Raw genomic sequence first — 24,156 nt, forward strand, 5'->3', positions numbered from 1 at the left:
AGACATTATATTGTGCATTAGTGTAAAAAGAGAGAAGAATGGAATTTTTACCAAGGAGAAGTAACATAAAATATGGTCCATGTTTAAACCAAAAAAGGTTTTGCTTCCATCTTTGCATATAAAGCAGCTTAGATTAATGAAGAATTTGTTAAGGCTCTATATAAAGAGGGATGTGGATTCTGTTACCTAAGGAAAACGCTTTCCAATTTAACAGATGCAAACATGAAAGAAGGAATTTTCATTGGGCCTCAAATAAAGGAACATCAATTTACTCCTTAGAGATGATTGATGTATTGGTCACAAAACTGCAGGATACTGAACTAGCAGCTTTACGATTGTTTAAGGCAGTTGTGCGTGGATATTTTCGAAGGGAAGAAGAGGATTACGAATCTTTTTTTTTTTTTTGTTAGTTGTTGGCGCATCGGCTTCTGTGGCCATAATTCACCTCCTAAAGTTTTTGCATTTTACTCTGATCCAAGCCCGAGGCGGGATTCGAACCCGCGACCTTTGGGTTGACAGGCAAGCACTTTGCCCTACGAATCTTTGGTTACAAAAATGTTATAAATAGATGGGCTGCCAATGTCATTGAAAATTCATTTTCTTCATTCACATCTCAAAGTTTTTCCTGAAAGTTTTGGAGATGTAAGTGATGAGAAAGGAGAAACGCTTTCATCATCAACGAAAAGACAATTGCAGTGTGAGTACGTGTACAGCTCATCTGTTGTACACGTGCTTCTGACAAATTCTCATTGTGCCAGGGTAGCGTTAGAACTTTGTGTGTTAAAAAGAATGAATAAACAAAATATTTATCTAGTATAGCATTCCAAAAAATATGTTTTGTAAACGAATATGATGAAAATATAATGACGAAAATATGGGGCGTCTGCTTTCAGCTATAAGCAACAAAAGAACTGAGTTAATATGCCAAACCATGATGTAGCATGCGATATTGAAGGTCGAAATTACCTTCAATCTGGGTATCGTATGCTAATAACCGGACTGAAATTATCTTCAGTTATAGAAATACTGAATTTTACTGTTCGTGTAAAGTTTTACTGATAGTGTACTAATACAGAAGAAATTGATGCATTGTACTTTAATTGAAGAGAATTGAAGAACTTTAATTGACCGTCTGTTAATTAAATTTATAAGCACATTAAAACAGATTGGTTATTTGTTTATTTAAAACTGCATCCAATTATAACGTGCAAAACTTACAAAATAAATTATTATATAAAAAGTTAAGTATGCATAAAGTTTAAAATGGTATAATATCCTCCAATATATAAAAGTTGGTCAATACAATAAAAATGAGATAAAAAAACTATATTTAAAAAAATTTAACTAATAGTTATTTAAAGTATTTAATTAATTATTATTTAATGAATATAATTTAAATAATTAATAGGTATAAGAAGTTTGAAAGATGTTTAGACAATTATTAGGTATTTTCATACTTGGAAAATATCTCCGAAGTACCTATTTACAACATCATGCAATACCCCTTTCCCCCCTCCGACAGTTGGTTCCCTATCAATGGCTTGATCACATCATTAGATCCAACAAGGATGCTGAATGGTGATCTGCCCTTTCTTTACCGCCATGTGAATTTCAGGCTGATCCGCTAACGTTGTTGGGCATCGCCAGGCATAAACTTATTGCTGCCATCAACTGCATTCCGGCCTTCAGTACTGCCCGTGAAGACAGTATCTTTCTATTCATGCAAAAATTCCTTAGCAAATAAAATTGGTTGTTCACAAGAACAAACTTCCTTCCCGGTGCAGAACAACAGAAATGGCTTAAACCCTACAGATACAAAGACTACAAACACCTATCAACACACGCAGGCTTGTCGTTACAGGTACTCTACTTATCGGCTAAATTTCCACACCGTTCTTCTGGAAATTGGGTTACTGGAGATGCCCGCCACCAGCTGTTAGGGCAGTTACTAAGCTATGCTTCCATAAAACTTGACTCGATATGTCAGATCATTTTCTTCCAGCTCAGATGCTTCCAATTTCCGAAGGCGTTGTGGAGAACAAAACGTATCGCAAAGGAATCCTGAACCACATTTTCCTTGAACTTATTCCTTAATCGGTAGTTGCTACCAGTTCTGCCGATGTCATTAGTCAGTTATTTCTCCCAGCTTGCACGAAGTTATATGTGGACTTTTATGAAGATAAAACATCCCTGACCGACTCGATTCGAGGCCATATAATTCTGACTGCGTTTCATATTAACTGTTTAGTCATCTTAATTTGCTCTTATTGTTAGTAATGAGAGTAGAAAATGAAATTTTCTATCGGTTTGTTATAGTACAGTTGATATGTGAAGTTGGTTGGTTGTTGTAGGGTTTTAGGCGCATCAGTAACTTAGACCATATTGCGCAATTTATTATATGTCTGTAAATTGCATGTGTTCCGTGGTCGATTTGCTCTTTGCTGGACGAAAAATGCGAGCATCCTGGACAAAAACCATGCTATCCTCGCTTGAGACTGACTAACTCAGCCACGTTATGAAAAAGACCCATAAAAATTCCTCGCGTTATTGATTCGAACTGAGGTCTTTTCTACCCAGTGTGGAGAGGACGGTGATTATACCATCTGTGCTACCCACGAGGGCATCAACTGGGTAATGTGTCGTATCACAAGGCACGGGTCATTCTGGCACACCCTATGAAAATTCTTTTTTCACAAGCTGGCCAAGTATTTTGGTCTTCGGCGAGGGAGTGCATGATTTTATCTCCCAGAAAATCGTTCAGAAAACTGAAATCGACCGAAGAATGCATATTGTTATTTATATACTTAATATACATACCAACGATGAACTTGAAAATGGTCATTCCGGAATGGCTAAAGTAATGTTATCTGGTAATATCATGTATAACATTACCAGAATTCATAACTCATCTTCACCTGGTTCAAACATTTGGTTAAATTGATTCAGATCTGGAACTTGCCAGACCCTGTATGCACCGAAAACTTACCGAACAGTTCAATAATATTTAATGGACTGAATGTTTGGACTCAATTGTTTAAAGATAAACTTCCAGGCAGCTGAAGTACTCCAAGGCATGTCCTCAAACAGCCTCGAATCCCTTACAGAAAATTGAAAAAATTGAGAATTCCAGAAAGATGTTACGCAAAACTTTAGAGAATTTTAAATTTTTTACATATTATTGACAGAGCTTGAATGCAAGCCGAGCTACGTACGTTAGTCATAAGAGTCAACTTTGCGCAACACCTAAAAGATTTCCCTCTATTCAGTTTAACTCAGACGTTGAAAAACGTATGGCATATATCGCATTGTGATAGCCCACATCCATCGATCAAAACATTAAAGCTAAATTTAAATTAGAAATATACTTATAAAATGTAATCGAGCCGTTTACTTCTTGCCTGTTTAGCACTATTATTGCAAAGCTTCTCATGTATACATGTAGCACCAAAATCTATAGACAAAAACCTGTGCATATAGGTTTTGGTTTCGTGACCTTCGAATAAGGAGCATTGTATAACTTACGCTTTCGTTACAGTTTACTTGACCACATATGCTTGCCGCATTTGGTAAACATATATGGCCCAAAGTTTTGTCAATGCTAATGCTAACAATGCAGTGCCATATTTGGCAATTGGTGCCAGTTTACTCGGACTTGGCACAGAGCACGAAGTGTTTTCCCGCACGATAAAAGAACAAACTTGGCCACCTCAGCAATGTATGACCATCGTTTAGTTTTTGTTTTGAAAAGTTAGTGGTACTGATATCGGATGTCCCTGAAAATATCAAATTATTATATTCTTATTATATGAAAATCGTGAAGAAGTTCTGTGCATAATTATACATTATTATTTAGATCCTTTGGAAACAGTGCACCAGTATAAAACGCACATGTCAAGGGTGAGCAAACACATCCAGGAACAAAGTCTCATAACCAAACATATGCTATTTCCAGAGTATAGCGTACCTGTAGTCGTCACTCAAGCACAGTAAAAGAGCACGGAAGTATGCTTTTAACCTTCAAAAAGGTGAATTAAGTACTTGTTGTCGGCACGTGTACATCCTTGGGTTTCTTCTTAGTCTTTGGTAAGGAGTCGGCTAAAAAAGCCTGGTGAAGCAGGCCTGTCTAGAGAATGGATTACCTTTGTTAAGAAGCAGACATTCCTTTTTCAGACGTCTACATCATAACTGCTCAGCTAATATTAGTAACTTGCAACAATATCATGTGCTAGCCACAGAATCTGGAACTTTCCCTGGATATATGATTAAACGTTTACCTTAGGAGTAGAAGTCTTCCTTGAACATTTAATTCTATATTTCCAATATAAACTGTTTATGAGCTTAATATATGGAGTGGGGGGGCTTCGCTGTTTTTTAACACTTTGGTTGATAATTTAAAGTTTCTTAATATTTTAGTGTTAAAAATGAAGGTTAAGCAGCATAACTACATACTTTTATAAATTTACTAGTTTAGTAAAAATTGATTCCTATCGTGGTCAGTACAAAGTTATGAAGTTGCCTCGAAATGTTTTAGATGTTATACTATAATTATAAAATAAGAAGTAATGCAAACATGATTTTTTTCAAGTGCCAGAAATTTATGCGAAGGTTAGCACACGTTATCCACTTTTCCCATGAGAGAAAAATAAATTTGTCATGTAATGCAACTTATGATATATTTTTAAAGCTTTGATTTGCTTTAAATTTATGCTTTGATAATGCCAAGTTACTGCTATGGATAAAGGGATGGTTAAGTGGAAGAAGACAGAGTAGTTATCAGTGGGCAGTGCTCGTCTTGGATTAATGTTTTTACTGGAGTTCCCTAGAGTTTATTGCTGAGCCCATTGTTTTTAATATTTATCAATGATATTGATGAAGGTATATCACGCTTAATGTTTAAGTTTGAGGATGCTGCAAAGGTTGGCAGGATGGTTAACGGCAGTCATCAGGGTGAGCTACTGCAACCAGATCTAGGAATATTGGGTCGATGGGCTGAGAAATGGCAGTTGAAGTTTAACATTGACAAATGCAAGGTACTGTATATGGGTAGCAGTAACTCCAGAGTAGCTTATCAACTGTGAGATAATATACTCAGGGTAGTGGAGAATGACAAGGACCTGGGATAATTGTGCAGTCAGACATGAAATTCTTTGAGCAGTGTAGATATGCTGCCAGGACAGCTCACGACGTTTTGTCAATGACATATAGAAACTTTGCCAGCAGGAATAAGAAGGTGATTATTCCTTTGTATAAGGCCATGGTTAGGCGGCATATTAAGTACTGTATACAGGTCTGGAGGCCTCACTTTAGGAAGGATGTAATAAATAAAATAAAAATAAATTTTCTGTTTATACTCCGGACAAGCACACTGTCAGTGGAGTTCACAAGGTTGAGAGAATACAAGAAGCAGCACCGTATTTAGCAGTCACGGATTGCACCCCGGTCACTCAAGGCACATGTACTTATGCACCCTTGCGCCTGACCACTCGCATACGGCGGTCTTTTAGATCAGCTAAAACGAGTGCACAAAAGGGCAACCAGACTAGTGAAGGGAACAAGAGGTTGCTCTTATCTATAAAGGCTTCAGTTCTGCGAATTGCAGCGTCTCGACACTAGACACCTGCGGGGAGAACTGATTGAGGTGTTTAAAGCCTTGAATTGATTGAGCAAGCTGAATGTTAATGGCAATCCTTCCACTTGCTGGAACTACACACATGAGGGGGAATAAATTCAGGTTGAGGAAGTTTGCCTTCAGCCAGCGGGTTGTTGATTGTTGGAACAGGTTTCCATCTATTCTAGAAGTGGATGGGTTGAATAAATTCAAAGAAGAACTAGACAAATTCTTGGATGATACAGATGGGTGAATTCTGTAGTTTTTTTTTTTTTTTTTTGGCTGATGCAGCTTGCTCTCTTACATCATTCGTCATTACTGATGACATTTTAGTAGCAGTAGTACTAATACTATAATTTCATCCATTTTCAGACATTAAGTCACTTGGTCTCACAAAGTTTGACGTGATACTGGTACATAGCTCCAGGTCTGCTGTACATACCGGTATTTTTTTATTTGTTTAATGTATTAGGCGGTCCCAGCCAGCTTTCCTGTCAACCCCGCCACATGTTTATTATGCTGTACATGTACAACCACCAGTCCCAACGTAAGGTTGTTGATGCCCTCCAAGGATCCACCTTACACTTGTAGATCCACTAGGAAGACTCGAAGTAGCCAGTCCACTACGAATCCAGGAAGTAGCCAGGAATTTTGGTCATAATGAGGAAGTCAACTTTGTAACCTAAGCAGTCTCAACAATGCAACATTTAACGATAAAGATTAATACCTCAATCAGTCTACGTGAAAATTCAGGTATAGTTGAATTTTCACACTTTTTCCATTTGTAAACCGAAATGAAATTAATAAGATGATTTGGCCCAGCCTCAATCATAGCATCGATCGTCCTGGAACTTTTGACTGACTGTAGCAGGCAGCAGCAATTTGTATCCTGTCCATGTCCTCCTTCAATATAATCACCAGTTTAACTGTACAACTTTCAGGCGATTTTTCGGTAGCCTAATTATGCTTCTAGTTTATTCTAAAGATTTGGAATGTAGGCAAGCCAGGCGAGTTATTGGGTTTCCTGCTCAAGCTTTTCTTATTAAAATCCTCACGGTTGCACAGTGGTTATAATCAGATGCTCGCCAAAATGGGTGGAAGAGGCCTGGGTACGAATTCGGTCAATGATCAATGACGCAAGGAATGTTATGGACTTTTTTGACTGTGGCTGAGTTAGTTGGTTTCGGGCGTGAGTTGTATGGTTTTTATCTTCCAGAAACTCAGATTTTAAGTAACAAAATAGGCAGACCGACCAGAGCATATACGAAGTTATAAACACAATGTAGTGACTTATCGTAGTTTTAGTTCGCTTTGGTGCTTAACCCTCATACCAAACTTTTTCTTTTTTTTTTAAGCAAGTTTTTACAGTGTTCGTTTTATGGGTTTGAGCAGTGGTTGTAATTACCGCTCACCCCACACTGGATGGAAAAGGGCAGAATTTGAAACCCTTCAATGACATGAAGAACTTTTTATAGATCACTACGTGGCTGAGTTAATCGGACTCGGGCGAGGAGAGCAATGTCCCCTCTCCCCGGAAATTCGGGTTTTTCGTACAGCAAAACAGGCAAACTGACCACAGAAAATGTGCAATTTATGGGTAGATGGGACTATTCTCAGGTGGCAGTAATATGGCAGGTTATTTATTTATTTTATTTTTTTTTTATGGTTGGAGGTCCTCGATAGTTAGTAAAGTGCATATAATCACCATCCTTTTTTAACAGTGTTTGGAACAGGCCCGAATTCAAATCCCGTCAGTGACGCGAAGAACTTTTATGGGCTTTTTTTTGTTACACTCCTTGTGGCCCCGGGTGCCAAGCGTTATTGTGATCAAACGATTTCTCTGAGCAATTTATAGAATGTTTTTTCACAACGACAGTTCTTGTTAATTTGGAAAGTTCTTCTTACTTTTAAAGTCATTAATTGTTAACTTATTCTTACGAATTTTAAGTAAGTTACAGAAAAGAAAACCGCCTTTTTTTTTTCTTTCCTTAAAACTAACACTAACTTTTATACCGCTTGGTCACTCTAGCGGCACTGCTCTTGCCTCCCCGTGGTGGGGCCGGTACCTGCTTCGTAAAGATTAATCCCAGGTCCAAAAGGAGCCATCATGGATTCTAACAATTTTCCAACTTTAGAGTCTTCAACCACAAGACCAGGACTCTCTCACGATAATGACTCTAGTCAACCTAAAAGGCTTCGAAGAGAAGCAGTGTCCTTATATACCCAACTTTCTGGTGATACACTCTCTGTCCATCCAGCCTCTGGGAAAGTTATCGCCATTTATGATCCAAAAATACTTTGAATCTATTGCTGAATCACCGAAAATGGTTAAGCGACTACAATTCGGAGGCCACCTGGTCGACGAAATGTGGCATATGGACAAGTAATAACGGTGCGGATCACCGTGTCAACCACTGGCATGGTGCCAAAGAGCCTCCATAAGAACCTAGCAGTAATAGGCTTCCCAGAGAACACGCCAAATACTGAGGATGCGGAAAGGTCAGGGAATGACCACCGCATATCCCGGAGCAATATGGCCTTAGTTGCTAAAAACCAAATAACAAACAAACCAGAGAACACTTATATTGAACTCCAGAAAGCCGCGATTCTGAACACCTGTGGATTATTCAGACAGTTCATCGACCAATAATAATAATAATAATAGTAACTGGACACAACCTACTATAACGGTTTTTTATTTATTTATTTATTTTTAATAGAATTAAAATAAATATATGGTCCTAGCCACTGAAATCTCAGGAAATTGGTTGGCAGGACCTGCCAGAGTAAATAACTATAATACTGATGTACCCGGTCTGCTTCCACGAGGCAGAGTGTGGACAACGTTGGGTCCCATTAGGGGCCCAACGGCTAAATGACCAGAGGAACAACGGTACACGACACTATACAAGTACAAAATCCATACACTTTTAAACCTCTGGCATTGACAGTGTTCTGTTTCACTCAGAATGCATAGCACGCGGAGATGGGGGAAACCCCTGGTGCCGTTTGACACTAAACACACTCTACACTCTACTTGTTACCCTTACTCCTCATGGGTAAAAAAAATCCCAATGAGGAAAAAGAGTGTTTTTTTATAATAATAAACTTAGGTTGCTTTTTGACTACATATAGAATACATACTTTTACGATGCGTGTGGTTTAATGCTATAGATGAGGCTTATTGCCTGTAAGGTATGTATGTTAATGTCTATGCTAAAAGATTAATGACAGTTGCAATTTATTGGAAAGAATCCACTATGATATTTTGCGTTAATAATTTGTTTCGGTTATTTTTAAAAGCAGCGATTAGTAGTTGGACCTACTGGAGTTTGCGTAATACGGTTGACATCCTAAATTATAACATGCGATCTCTGAGGTTCGGCTTCGGAAGCTTTGATAGATAAAAAAATTCTTCACACAGTGCTTTAATCTGCTGGTTTTTGTGATCAGTTTCATAAAACTCCACATTGGCAACAACACAGAATTGTTCAGAATATCAATGTCGTTCTTGACTATAGTGGAATCATTGGTACGTAGTCAATGTAGTGTCTTTTTTCATGTCTATCGTAATTGGAAAACGGGGCATGGTGAATGGAAGTCATATGAAGCGATGATTCTTGTTTCATACTTCATTCTTCACCGAGCTGCAGAACCAACAGGTTGATCCTTCCCAGGCAGTCCAGTGGATAGCGTTGCTGTGATCTCTCTCTCTCTCTCTCTCTCTCTCTCTGACCTTGCGGAAAAGGTCAGGGTTTGAATCCCGTTGCCGACCGAAGTTGAGAATTACTTTCCTTACGGAGAGAGGATCTTTTATGTTCTCTTTACACACTGTGGCTCAGTTAATTAGTCCGCAGCGAGAGTTTCGTGGTTTTCTGAAAGTCGGTTTTTCGTTCTGCCTCATGAGAAATCGATAACAGAATACACACAGTTGAAACGACATACTGGCAGACACGAGTAAGAATGTTGGTGCTGCCTATAAATAATTTAATTATCTTTTAGTATTAAGTTTTCCAAAGGTTTCATTCAACTCTCGCGTTTGAACTGTTCCCCACTTCCAAAAATTCGAAACCGAAACGGGGTAAATCAGGGACTACTATCTGTTATTTTCCTAGAGGGAAACTGAGATGTCAAAATTCGAACGGCGTACGGTTATTTCTAATGAATATAATTTTGACATTTTTTCTTGTAATATTTTGTTTAATACTATAATTTATGTAGTTTTTATGATTTGTGTTTGAAAATATAGAATTAACGATCCATTTATTATATAATTTACTAATCAGATCAAAACTAATTAATTTGTTAATTTTAAATAATGCATTATAGAATATAATGCAGACAAAAAAAAAAGTTAAAAATTAAAATAATACTCCTTCACTAATGCAATTATTTATCAAAATCAGCGCAATATCTAACACCGGACAAATAAATAACAAGGTGACTTTAGGAGTCAATAGATATTTTTATTGACGTTATACTTTTAATTATATATCATTACCGATATAAACACATTTTACAAAACAAAAAAAAAAAAAAAAAAAACTTATTATAATAAGGTATTCATTACAAAATTATACTCCTAGACTTCGTGATCATATTGCGCAATTTTCAAGGAAACAGCTGCATTTGTTTCTTCAGGAGGAAAATAAAGCAGGTCTACAAGTATGATTACGCGATGAATAAGTACAGATAGATAGATAGATAAAGAGAGAGAGAGAGAGAGAGAGAGAGAGAGATGCCCAACTATTTACAATCAAATTTTCGTTTCGAAAGCCACTTGCTGGAACCTGATTTTTTGTTATTAAGTACTTTTCCATTGCCCGTGAGACCACGAATGAAAGAAAAGGAAGAAAAATAACAAAAGGTCAAACAAAACTATCCAATTAGTTTTCGGTGGAGCCACGAGGACGCAAGATTGTTGGATGACGTTGTTGACGTAAAGTTTCTTTTCTCAGACTTTGACCTTGAGAGACCCAGTTGACCCCAGCAAGCCTAGTTCTTTAAATCGTTTATGCTTGTGGTGTCTAGACTTCCTTATATTCAGCACGAGCGGGGAAAAGAGACTTGCGTAGTACGCTGTTTTTTTTTTAAACCAAAATACTGTTTTCAAATATATTTGCTGTTCTGAATAAACGCCTAAGCGAGTGAAAAGCATCTTCTCCAAAAGGGTTGTGATTTATTTAAATTTCTATAAATAAATGTCGATAACATATTTCATATTTATAATCTATTGTCTCTGACTTAAAACAATATTTTTTCTGCCTTTGGGGAGAACGGAAATGTTTATTTACACATAACATCAACAGGAAGTATAAATTTTAGGAAGTATGATTAAGGATACGGAAGATTCTTACATCACATTAAAGAAGTTGTGAGATAAAACGGTGGCTGGGTGTGCTTTTACCACTTTGTTTTATTGAAGTTTGTTGTTAAGATTTGCTAATGAACATATTTTCGATTACACAGGAAGAAGTGCAGAGAAGTAATCTTCCTCGGGAAAAAATGTGGAGCAGAGCCTTGATGCTAATTCCAAATCTGTTTTCGACTGTCCGCTGTTGTTATTGTAACTGTATCAGCAACTTAGGCCATATTGCGCCTTATACCTGTAAATTGTGTCTTCTGTTGTCGATTTCCTGTTTGCTGGAAGAGAAACCCGAGTTTCCGGGAGAAAAAAAAAACCTCGCTATCCTCGCCTGAGACTGACGAACTCAGCCACGTTGTGAAAAAAAACCCATAAAAATTCCTCGCGTTTATTGACGTCATTCGAACTCAGGTCTTTCCCATCCTGTCTTGGGGAGGATGATAATTACAGTATATCAACTGTCCTACCTACTAGGGCCGATTTTCCTCTAGCATGTCCAGTTTTTGCAATGAGGCGGATTAAACAAACGTGGCTACACTGATTATACCACTCACATACCTATTCAACCAACCAAAATAAATACAATTGTTTTTCTTTATACGTTCATATTTATGTAATTTTGTATTTATATTTTTGCTATTTCATAATTTTATTATTTAATTATAAATTGTTTAAGATCCAATGAATTACGGAAATGCATTCATCATCATGCCTCAAAAGTGTAAAAATCATCCAAATTCCTCTCTTTCTAACGAAATCGTATCGGTGTACAATCACGACGAATATTCGAAAAATTTTCTATTTGTACTTTGACTGTTCTTTAGGTGACCAGAATAAGGCGTAGGCAAAAGATGTTATTTGTGTCGCATGTTCGAATGGATTACGAACAAAACGACAGACTTGATGCCATTTTCCATATCCATTATATGGAGGGAGTCAAAAGACCATGATGGTAATTGTTACGCTTATAATGTGAATATAACTGGATTATCAGTGAAGAATAGGCACAAGACTGTTTATTTGAACTTGGAGTCAGCAATGAGACCAGACCTAACGATGACAATATGCCATTTTCGGTACCTCCACAGCATGGAATAGATTCTCTAGCAGACAAAATGGAATACGATAACATTTCTCAAGTCTCTGATTGGCGAAAAACTGTGAACTTCAGCCGATTCCGGGTACGCACTCGATAAAAAGACATGGAGCGAAGCTGTTCACTCAAGATGACTTGCATGATTTCATGAGAGATTTAGCCGAAGCCAAAGATGAATTTGAATTTCTCACCTCAGGACTAAAGCAGAAACACTTGGTTAAGAAGAACACTGTCGAAAAGAAATCACTTTGCTGACATTCTTTGCAATAAACGATCTGCTCTGCTATTGCCATGACATAAGGGCCTTTTTATGGAATTTATACAATTACACATATCTGAATGGCGCCTCTTCATCGACAACTCACAGCGAATTTTGGAAGTTATTCTCCTGCATAATGGGAACTTTAATCCATCCATCCATCCATCCATCCATCCATCCATCCATCCTCATTCTCATGAATGGAATATCTGTAGTAACTTCAAAGTCATTAGTACGTTAATGGGCATGCAAGGATGGTTCACAAAGTATTGTCATTTCTTATGGTTGTTAGACAGCCATTCTGCCGCAATGCCGTCAGACGTGATTCGCCTCAAAGAAGCGGTAGTATGCAGTGTGATCCATTCGTGAATCCAGTGGAGCTTTTCACCTCTCTACATTAAATTTAGCCTAATGATGAGTTTTGTGATAGGGATGGTTCAGATTAATCCGAGAGGAGAAATTTCCAGAAATCAGTTCTTGAGAGTAAAAGAAAATCTTTGTGAGCACTCTCAGAACTCAGAGCTTCTGGATAAAACTTTTAAAAATGCGTCGGTGTTTTAGAATTAAAAGCATGTCGGATATTCAAAATGCTTTGTGCAAAAGTTTGGGCTAGCGAGAGGTCTTCTGCATACAAAGATGGAGTTCAGAAATTGCTTGAAATGTATAAAGAAATGGGATATTGTATGTCGCTGAAGCTTCATTTTTTGAATTAGCGTTTAGACTTTTTTCCAGAAAACCTTGACTGCGTGAGCGACAATCAAGGAGGAACAACTCAGTCAAGACGTTTATATCAGTGGCAAATCGCTACCAAGGTATCTGGAAGAAAGGAAAGTTGGCAGGCTATTTGATGGAGGTTGTACCGCGACATTTTGGACGAAGTGTACCAAACGAAATTATCTGGACAACATTTTTAAATTATACATGTCTTTTTTACATTAGTCTACTGTGTTATTTTGACTGCGCGTGTAAAGTTTATTAGGTTTAAACTGTAAAACTGCAAAAAAAAAAAAAAGTAGTTATAACTAGTCTCAAATGTTCTGTAATGTCGAAATCAACCAGAACTCAGCCGCAGAATTGTAGTAGACAGTCAAAAGCGAAATGAAATTAAAACGGGATTCTTAGTCGAAAAGCATTCTTCAAATATTTTCAGTCATATTGTATGCCCGGAATTATGGGCTTCAGCCATTCATACCTTCATTAAAAGAATACATGCAATGGAAATGTGGCTACCGAATCTAGCAAACAATAAGCACCATCTTCCCCATCAGTGCAGAACAATTTAATCTAGAGTATTTATCAGACCTGATTGCCTGGAAACGACTAATAATCGAAAATACATAGTCGATTATGAAAATGCCATAATCAGTCATTTCGATTATTGGCTATGTTCCATTATGTCCATCGCTAATTCATACCATCCAGGGTTCTTGATTTAATTCAAGGCTTACTGAATTTTGGAACTGACCTTCAGAGGCTGACAACTGCTGCACACTATAGGAAATACACACCGCAGTGTAGTTTATTCAGGCTACTGCTGCCTGGTTAATGTTCTAAAACGGATGCCAACATCTATACATTACGATGCGGTTAAAATCTAAAAAATATATAGGCTGGTGACATTTCAGCAAGGAATACAAAGTAGTTCTCTCATTGTACATTGAACAATGAGTGTGAAGATATGCAGTGATAGTTGTGTGCATTATATTCGCCATTGTGGGCAGCGCGGTTGGTACAATCACCGTCCTCACCACGCCCGGTGGGTAAGACCCGAGTTCAAAAGGCTAAATATTTGTACAAAAGTCCTATAAAAATTCCTCCCGTCAATGATGCAAGGAATTTTTATGGACCTTTTTCACAAGGCTGAGTTAGTCGATCTCAGGCGAGTGTAGCATGATTTTTTCCCTCCTGGAAACTCGGGTTTTACGTCGAGAAAATCGATAACTGAATACACACTAAATTTACAAACATGTTAATTATATAGTATCGGTGTAAATACACCATAGTTAACCCATAAATTTGAACTACGCAAGTAGCGTAGAAGGCATCGTTTTAATTGTATCTCATATTGTGGTTGCCTTCACAACGAGATAGCGCTATTGCACTACTTCAAATAAATAACGCTTCTCTAGTAGAGAAGACTACTGTTATTTATTTTCAGAGGATACCACCACCCAGACGATCGTTTCGAGGCTATTTTGTATGGGATAATAACTCGACTATCCAGTGTCCCTATTAGACTTAAAAAAGCAAAAATGTAGCGGGAAAGTAATAGTAGGAGTGGAAGAGAAAAAGAAACGGTGTAGAAGAATGAAAGGGACAGTAACTCATTCAACTCACACCACTCAAAAACTCCTCGAATAGGCAACGCTTCCCCAGTGGAGAGGGCTGTTGTTGTTACCTATTCTTGGAAACTCCGGACATCATCAGGCTCCCCCTGGTTCCGTTTCAGGGATTTTTGGCCATTCTTCGGTGGGTAGGTGGGTGGGTAGGTACCCGAGTGATCCTCGTTTTGAGGCTATTGGGCTTTCATATCATCAGTGGGCCGGCAGGTGCCCTGGCAATACAACATGCCACCACGGTTGCGAAGCTATATCCACAATATGAGCAATGCCAAAGGGTGTTGGTAAAAATGTAATTTGAAAATGAAATGCACAAGGCATAATTCTTATGGGTTTTGGTAATTAACCATATAGTATCGGTAAATATCGATACTATATAAATACCGATATTATAATTAGTTCCAGAGACATACGAGTATTAGACTATCGGAAAATTTCCGCTAGTCTAATATTCCCGGTAGGTCACGTATGCCTAATCTGCTCCGCTAGGTTCCATGCACGTGGGTCCTCAACCGACAAGTAAATGTACTCAATATACCTATTGCCTTCCGTTTACCTTCTCTGAATTTAATTCTTTCATGAACGACTTACTTTCAAGTATTTGTCAGTTACGGTTTTATCGATCGAAATGGTTTTAAATTCTAAAATCCTCGCTATGTGCTTTCAGCGAAACTTTTCCAATGAAGATTTTCTTTTCCTTTTTTGTTTTCTTTCATTTTTCTTTACTTCACACACTTATTGAGTTACAGAAAACACAAAACTTTTTAATTCGCTTTTGAAACACGGACCACCATTTACTGCTATGTGGGTCAGGAGGGGAGGTAGAGAAAAAGAGAGAGAAATAAAAGCTATCCTCCGAGTGTTCAGAGGAAGAAATATGAAAAACGCTGTAAGGCGAGCAATGAGCCTATCTTTAGCCGTTATGTATATGCTAGGAAGGTCTAAATATAGCGACTCAAGGTCTAGAACACTATGCAGCTCCACACATCCCAAAAGAAATGTCTAATCTCTATGAGATTGCCTTATTAAAAGGAACTGCATCCTCTCGAGCTACCTATATCTTGCTGCAATTTATTTTCCCATGTTCAGGGATATATTACGATATTACTAATGTGTTAATCGGATATCTAGTTGGAAAATTGTTTTATAGTTGGGCTGATAGCTTGGATTGTTTTACGCTAACGCCAAGGCAATTCAGGTCACAAGGCATCGGTGTATCATGTATTTTTTAATACAGATTTTTGCAAATACGCTTCCATTGTTAACTGTTGTTGACACTGTTTCCAGATGCTATCATACTTTCGGTTTTCGAAGTTACAGAAAAAAGTTTTGTGAATGCAGTGCCGAAAAGCATAACTGAGGTGTTGTAATTTAACTAGACTTTCTGTTTTCACTTTTGCAGGGTCAGTAGTCAACATTAAGTTTTGCACGTGCTTCACGGTGAACTGTGCACTTGGAGGATGCAGACTTTTTTAAAATTCTGGGACTTAACTTTCCATGGGAAAATGTGTGGTGTATAAGTTTGGATCTTTTATTCAAGTCTAAATTGCAATTACAGCGAGCTGGAAATAACGAAACTCACCTTGAGAAGTGTATCAGTGTTATTTAAATTAAATGTAGAAAATAAACTTATAATACATGAAATTAAAATTAAAAATTCCCTCAGGTGTACAAAAGCTGCGTTATTGCATACCACAGCTCGTCGACCATTGAAACATGTTTTTTTAAATGGTAATATAGTTAAATATGCCGACAATAGCTTTGAGCTGTTTGCTTCGGGCATCATCAATTGACATAAAACAGTAGGAGCATGCAATAGAAGGTAAACAAGTTACGTAATGTATGCAGGGCATTAACATTTCAGGCATGTTTGTTATTTATTTTTTAAATTAACTTCATTTTTTCGGTGATTAATAGAAGTGAAAAGTAAATAATCAATTATCTTTGTACAAATTAATAAATCAATCAGTAGTTTTTCATTGTCTGATTAAATTAATTCGGGTGCTTTGTTAATTAGTTTTTTGTATGTTAACAGCAATAGTTACCTAAATATGTAATGCGCTGTAGTTCAGCATATTACTAATTTTACCTGGTTATCGAGTGATTAATTGGAATAAATTAATTGCTGGTTAAATATACCATCAAAGTTTTCCTTTTCTTTTTCCGATTTGAAAGCAAATAGTAATAATTCATCATTTACATATTTAGTAGACTGATAACAAAAATACCTATAAATTCACTTCAACTACCCTTGTGTATTGTGTCTGTGAATTGCGTGTGTTTTCTGGTCGCTTTGCTTGACAAAAAATCCAAGATTTTCCAAGGAAAAAACCCTGCTATCTACGCCTGAGACCGACTAACTCAGCCACGGAATAAAAAAAAAAAAAAAAGCAGCCCATAAAAGTTATTTTCGTCATCGACGGGATTCGAACCCCAGCTTTTTCCACCAGGTGTGGGAAGGACTGTGACAATTCCACTAAATGCATGGTTCAGGAACGGAAGCAATTCCTCGATACCGAAGGATTCATTTTTGCCATCCAAGACCAGGTAGTCAACAACAGGAGCTGCAGGAAATATATCGCCAAGGAACCCGGAGTGACAATGTCGATGTGACACACGTCGACGATGCCACCTGTTCCCCAGAAACAGTCCAGCAAATCACCGCGGGATATACGGTGATTACCCAGACGGAGTACACTCGTCGACACGATCAGGTCGCCAGGTTAATACATCATTAGCTAGCTCACGAATACCAGTTGATTATTCTTTAATCATTATTCTTTAATAATACGACACACGCTTTCTTAGTGTATCGTATTATAAGTATGAATCTCATGCCGTACTAGAGACCCCTACTCACAAACTATACCGGAACAGTGCTGTAATAACGGATAATATAATCGTGCTAATTACAATGTTATAATTGTAATGAACATGTAACATGTTCACACAGCAAATCACATCACGCAACTAATCAGAAGTATAAATTGTGGCGCAGGAACCACAAGACAGCAGTCTTTTTCTGTCCTAGGAAGAAAGAAAACCGCACCCACTGGAGGTAGTGCTATACCAATGGGTGTTAGCTAATCCTGTATCCACAGCTGCCCAAACTGGGATACCAGCTTTAAAAAAAAAAAAAATAGATGACAGGCGATATCAGTTTTAAGAAATATCGATAGACATTTCAGGTGTTGGGTTGGTTCCTTGTTGTTGATATGTTGATAAACTTGAGAAGAGTTGCTTTCTTTTGGTGAAAAAAGCGGAGCAGAATTGTTGTAGAGCTGAGAACGATTGAGAATTTTCAGTCAGCGCCACTTCATTTCCTTCAGAGAAGTTGACAGCAGCTTGTAGTGTAGATCTGTCATCGTGGTACAGGCTGCAGCGATACAGAATGTGCGTCCAGGTTTCCTCAGCACCACACAAGCAGAGATTGGTGTCAGACAAGCCAAATTGAAATAGTTTGGAGTTGATGGAGCCGTGCCCAGTAAGTATATACGATGTTGTTAGGCTGAGAGAAAACCATTGGCGGATGTTCTTGTTGAGAGGGAAGGTAACTGCAGGAACAAAAGAGCGGGTGACTTGACCAGTGGTACTGGAATACCATCGTGATTGCCACACACTGATAAGTTCATTCCAGATTCTCCGTTTCTCGTCTTTGATGTTAGCAGTTAAGTTGCATGAGATGCCGAGAATCTCGCCGGGAACTCCGTGCTTTAGACGATAGCATAGTCCTTTGAAGATGACATGCAGGTCTAGTGGTAAGACTCCAGCAAGGACCAGCAGAGCAGCAGAGGACACTGTCCTGCAGGCCCGGAGCATGGCAAGCAGCATAATCCGTTGAATGGAGATGAGCTTGGAACGGAGTTTAACATTAACGGCTCTATGAAACCTGACTCCCAAAGCATATGTCGTTATTGGTACGAATACTGCTTTATAATATAGTAAGAGAGGCTTCCTATTTAGTCCCCAGTCCAATTTGGAAATTCGGATAATTGCTGCAGTGAATTTCTTAATCTTCGAGGCGAGGTGATTAATATGAGAGGAGAAGGTTAACCTGTCATCTAAAATTACTCCAAGATGTTTTAATTCAGGAACAAAAGGGATTTGCTTTCCGTCTATCTTTATATTTGGAGGCCTTCTGTAATCTAACTTGCCCTTAAAAACCAACAGTTTTGTTTTTGTGGCAGATAGTCGCATTTTATGTATACTTGACCACTTGATTAGCTCAGAAAGAGTTATATTGGCTGATTGTTCTAGTTGAAGAGGCGATCGACCTGGAATTAGAAGAACCAAATTATCGGCGTAGGCGAAGGCAGAGATATTGTCAGGTTTTTGCATGAGCCAGCTGTCCAAAACTATGTTCCAGAAGAGGGGTCCCAGAACTGATCCCTGGGGGCATCCTCTTGAGATGGTCCTTGAGAGAGACTGCTGTTTCGAGATTACTTGAATGAGTCTAAGACTATCCTGGTCAACAGACAAAACACAACCCTCATCGAAAAGAAGGAAATGGCTACCTACTTGATCGACATAGCGGTGCCCAACGCCCCCTTCCCAATATAAACCTGTCAGGAAAAGATCAGAAAGTACACAGACGTAAGAAAGGACGTCAAAGAAATTTGTCATATAGAACTAGTAGTGACCAGCCGGATTACCGTCAACCACTCGCATGGTGCCAAATAGCTTCATAAGAACCTAGCAGCAACAGGCCTGTCAGAGTTGTTGTTGTAGTAGGGTTTTAGGAGCATCAGCGACTAAGGCCATATTGCTCCGTGTATATTGTCTGTAAATTGCATGTGTTCTGAGGTCGATTTCCTGTTTGGCGGACGAAAAACATGAGTGTCGGGGAGAAAAACTATTCTACCCTCGTCTGAGACCGACTAACTCAGCCACGTTGTGAAAGAGGCTCATAAAAATTTTCAATGTGCTACCCACTAGGTCACCTCTCAGAAAAGAACACTTACATGGAACTCCAGAAAGCTCCAATCTTGAACACATGTAGGTTAGTCAGAGAGTTCCTTGACCAACAGTATTAATAATAATAATACAATACAATACAATTTATTTTTATCAAGAGAATTTGTTTACAATGAATGAACTTGTTAAGAAAAGTAAATTTCTTGACAACAAGTTGTAATTCTTCATTTACAACAGTTTTTGTATAAAAATTTGTTATCTAACAGAAAAGATAATGAAATCACAACACATAGTACATTCCGCACTGCAAACTGAGATAGCAATTTATCTACATAGCAATTCTAATCTACTGTATCATTGAGTATCAAAAATTTTCTTATTAAGAATTTTAATTTGGAGTATTATTATTAAAAAATAAAAATAATTTTTTTTTATTTTTTAATAATGATAATAATAATAATAATAATAATAATAATAAGAGAAACTGAACACAACCAACCATGTATATAGTAGCATTACCTATAAGGGAGCGGAAAAATCCTATAAAAGGAGAAAACGTTTAATAATAATAGTAACGCTGAACAACAGCAAGTACGAATATACCCTCAAAGAAGGAAGAAACAACTTGTACATCCTCTCCCACTTGATGTACATGGATGATATCAAGCTCTATGGGGCAACCAATAAGTAGCTTCAACAGTTACTTCGGATCACCGAAGAATTCAGTACTGACATCAGGATGGAATTTGGACTAGACAAATGCAAGATCCATGGGCTGTATCAAGGAAAATTTGTCGGCTGAAACTACCAGCTGCAGACTCGTAAAGAGATTGAAGTCCTGACAGCGGAGAGACCTACAAATACCTGGGGATGATGCAGTTATAGCAAAAGGAGATCATGGCCTACACGCCAAAAAATACCATCAGAGACTAAGAGGCCTGCTGAAATCAAAGCTGAATGGTGGGAACACAGTTAAACCCAGTGTTAACATCTTCGTTGTTATTAAATGGAGTAACACTGAGCCGGAGGAGATCGTGAGAAAGGCAAGAGGACAATGACGACGAAGAGCAGCCAATACTACCCGAAATCGGCTGGAGGGACTGACCTAGCGCGAAAGGAAGGAGGAAAGGACTTGATAGACCTCATAGGGCAACAGAATAAAGTGATTGAGAACCTGAAAGATTACTTCCAGAAAAACACAGCGCCTGTCTACCAGGCAATATAGACAAGCCGCATAACGCACTCAAACTAACGTTGGAGACGCCTTCCACCCAGACGGAATAAACGATGCTAGAAAGTTGGGCAAAGAAGACGCTCCATGGGAGACGTTGCGATAATCTCCAAGACCACATAGATAAAATGGCTTCTGATGCATGGCTCACTAGCCGGACGCTCTTTCCCGAGATTGAATGATTCATGCTCGCTATCAAAGACCAGGTAATCAACACCAGGAACTATAGAAAATACATCGCCAAGGAACCCGGAGTGACAGATGACACATGTCACTTGGCCTCAGAAACGATTGAATACACCGCCGCAGGATGCAGGGTGATTATCCGGATGGAGTACACTCACAGACATGATCAGGACGTCAGAAGCTAACAATGAAAGACCAGTTGATCAAAGAAAGTGTACCGTATTACAAGTATGAACCACAGTCTGTACTAGAGAACCCAACTCACAAGCTGTACTGAGACCCTGCCATAGTAAGACAAGACGATCCCTCACAACAGACAGACATAACCGTTGTTGACAAGAACGAAAAGGCGATCTATCTGATCGGCATAGCGGTGCCCATCTCTGGCAACCTCCAGAAAACCCGCGAGGAAAAGGTCAGGAAGTATTCAGACCTTAGACAGGAGGTTAAAGAGGTGTGACATAATGAAGAGGTACCCACTACAAACCTGCCAACCACCGACATGTTGTCAAATATCCTATACAAGAGCCCACAGCAATAGGCCTGCTGGAGGACACCTGCAAGGAACTCCAGAATGTCGCAGTCCTGAACACCTGTTCAGGACTGCGACATTCACAGCCAGAGAGTTCCTCGACCAACAGTGACAGTCGGACATAACAACCACCCTCCACACTTGCTACCAGTACCCGTCACAGGGTGGAAACGCCTCCATCAGGGAGAAATAATACCGTAACAATAAACCAGACACTTCATTTGCGTGAAAAGAAAACCGAGAACATTTCTTTTCTGCGCATCTGTCTTGTTGCCCATTTATTTCTCCAATCAGCGCACGGCAACGGACAGTATCAGCGCCTCAGCTACAGTATATGGTACATATGGTTAACGTATGTGATATGTATTAAAAAATAAATGCTAATTGCCGGATTTCTGTTTATCAGGTTTCAATTAAATTTGGAATGTTCGACCGACCTTTCTAAAAGAGCCAAACACAATTTCACGAAAATCTGTCTACTGGAAGTCAAGTCATTACACGCGGACAGACATGTCGAAGACAGTAGTTATACACATATGTGCGAACGCGCCTAAAAAGCTATGAATCAAGTTTCAACATGTTTTTTTTTTTTTTAGTTTCTTTTTTGTGCTCCTACTGTGTTTAATTGCAGTAAACATTCTTCGTTATTTTAATAGGCGAAATTCAGAAGTGCATGTGTATCAGATGTTTTCAATATTTCTACAGCATTTATATTTTATCTACAATTTGACCAATTTACTTGGCTAATCGGTTGGTAAATATGGCTAGGGGATGGCTGTGTTCAGTTTTCGTCTTTTGGATATATTATACTTAAACTCTCTCTCTCTCTCTCTCTCTCTCTCTCTGTATTTATCTTGCTATCATTGATCATTATCTGCAGCCATTACTTTGTACAGAGAAAGTATACAGTAATACATCGACTTCGTTAGTGTTCCCATGAAGCAAGGAATTGCGTATATTCAGTTATTATTGCATCTTACAAATATTACAAAGTTAACAAAAAAAAAAAAAAAAAAAACAACCTCCCCCGAAAGCTCAATAACTTAACAAGCCTCAACTTGTAACAACTACAACACAACACTAAAATTAACACACTATCTTGTATGAGTAGAAACTAAGAAACTACACAATTTCTGTGCTTTCCTAGTTATTATTATTATTTTTTTTATTATTTTTTTTAAACTTTCATTGCCTATAAGAAAATTCTCACTTTGTTCTCAGTGCCGAATAACCCCCCACATGCCTCAAGCCGTCGCCAAAAAGAAACGTTAAACATCCATAGGTAGAATATCAGAATGAGAAATTAACCTCACGACACCTCATTTGCCAACGCATGTTGTTGCTGGTAACTAGCCTGATAGTGCTCGAGATGCCCGTAAAACTCCGTGGCAGTGTAATAGCAGACAACAACTAGTCGAAACAACTTAAAACAGCGCCCTGGAGACTTTAACTGTTGTAGCAGTGCGGCAGTTGAATTGTCTGAAAAACGATTTAACCAAGTACATGCTATTTACTCTTGCTGCTCACTGAACCTCAAGATGGATGCCAGTCATTCTTTGAACATGGGATAACTATCTACTATTTCCAAAATGCTTTGCTTCTGCAAGTGTGTGATTACAACGTGGAAATATTTTTGTTATATATTAGAGCAAATTGTTAAAAGGGTTGATGGAAACTTGATACGAGAACCCCTTTATGCCCTTTTCCCACGCTCATCATGTTCATAAAGTAACAAGTTTAGCCCATGGTAAATTTTCTCCGGCGTGAATTTCTTCAAATTCAACTCTTAGCGCCCTTGTGAATAGACAATTGAAATAATTACCATCATCCCCATACCGGATGGAAAACAGCTGAGTTAGAATCTCGTCAGTGACGCAAGGAATTGGTATGGGCCTTTTTTTCACAACGTGGCTGAGTTAGTCCGTCTCAGGCGAGGATAGTACGGTTTTCTCCCGGAAACTTGGTTTTTTTCAACCACAGAACACACGCAGTTTACAAACATTATATACGACGCAATATAGCCTAATTTGCTGACATACCTAAAACACTAAAACAACCAACCAACAACTCTTAGCTGGTGTCTCCAACTCTCCTAGCAGGAATGTAACATAGATGAAACAGCAAAGAAATAAAAACATGATGTAACTAAGGAGTTATATGCTTTCTTCTCCCGCAGACTCCTAGTTTCTGACTTATCTTTTAAGTCACAAGTTGGTTCGAATTTTTACAGCAAAATAATGCTGGTATATTTACACTTAATTTAAACGAATGGACTCGAGTTGCTGGAAAACCGCGATTAGTTTCTTTCACCATCCACCAGATCTGACTGCTAGATAACAATTGGCTTTCTCAAGGCGCTATGCTACCACCTAAATACTAAATTTAGACAAGGACAGACCTACTCCTGCCTCCCATTTGTAAAACATTTCCAAGCGGGCTTAAAAGTCTGTGTATGAGCTCTTTGGATCGCTGATAATCTGATGAAATGGCAGAGCCAAGCTCAAGAGTCTAATTATGACAGACAATACATGGAAGAAATTGCTATTCACCTCAAGAAATAATCGCATGGGAAGTGAAGTAGTCATATTCTATACGAACACCCAGTTCATTTTTATTTATCATACTT

This window comes from Mastigoproctus giganteus, chromosome 10 (genome assembly GCF_048544385.1).
Source record: "Mastigoproctus giganteus isolate SK-2022 chromosome 10, ASM4854438v1, whole genome shotgun sequence".
In the NCBI taxonomy this organism is placed as follows: domain Eukaryota; kingdom Metazoa; phylum Arthropoda; class Arachnida; order Uropygi; family Thelyphonidae; genus Mastigoproctus; species Mastigoproctus giganteus.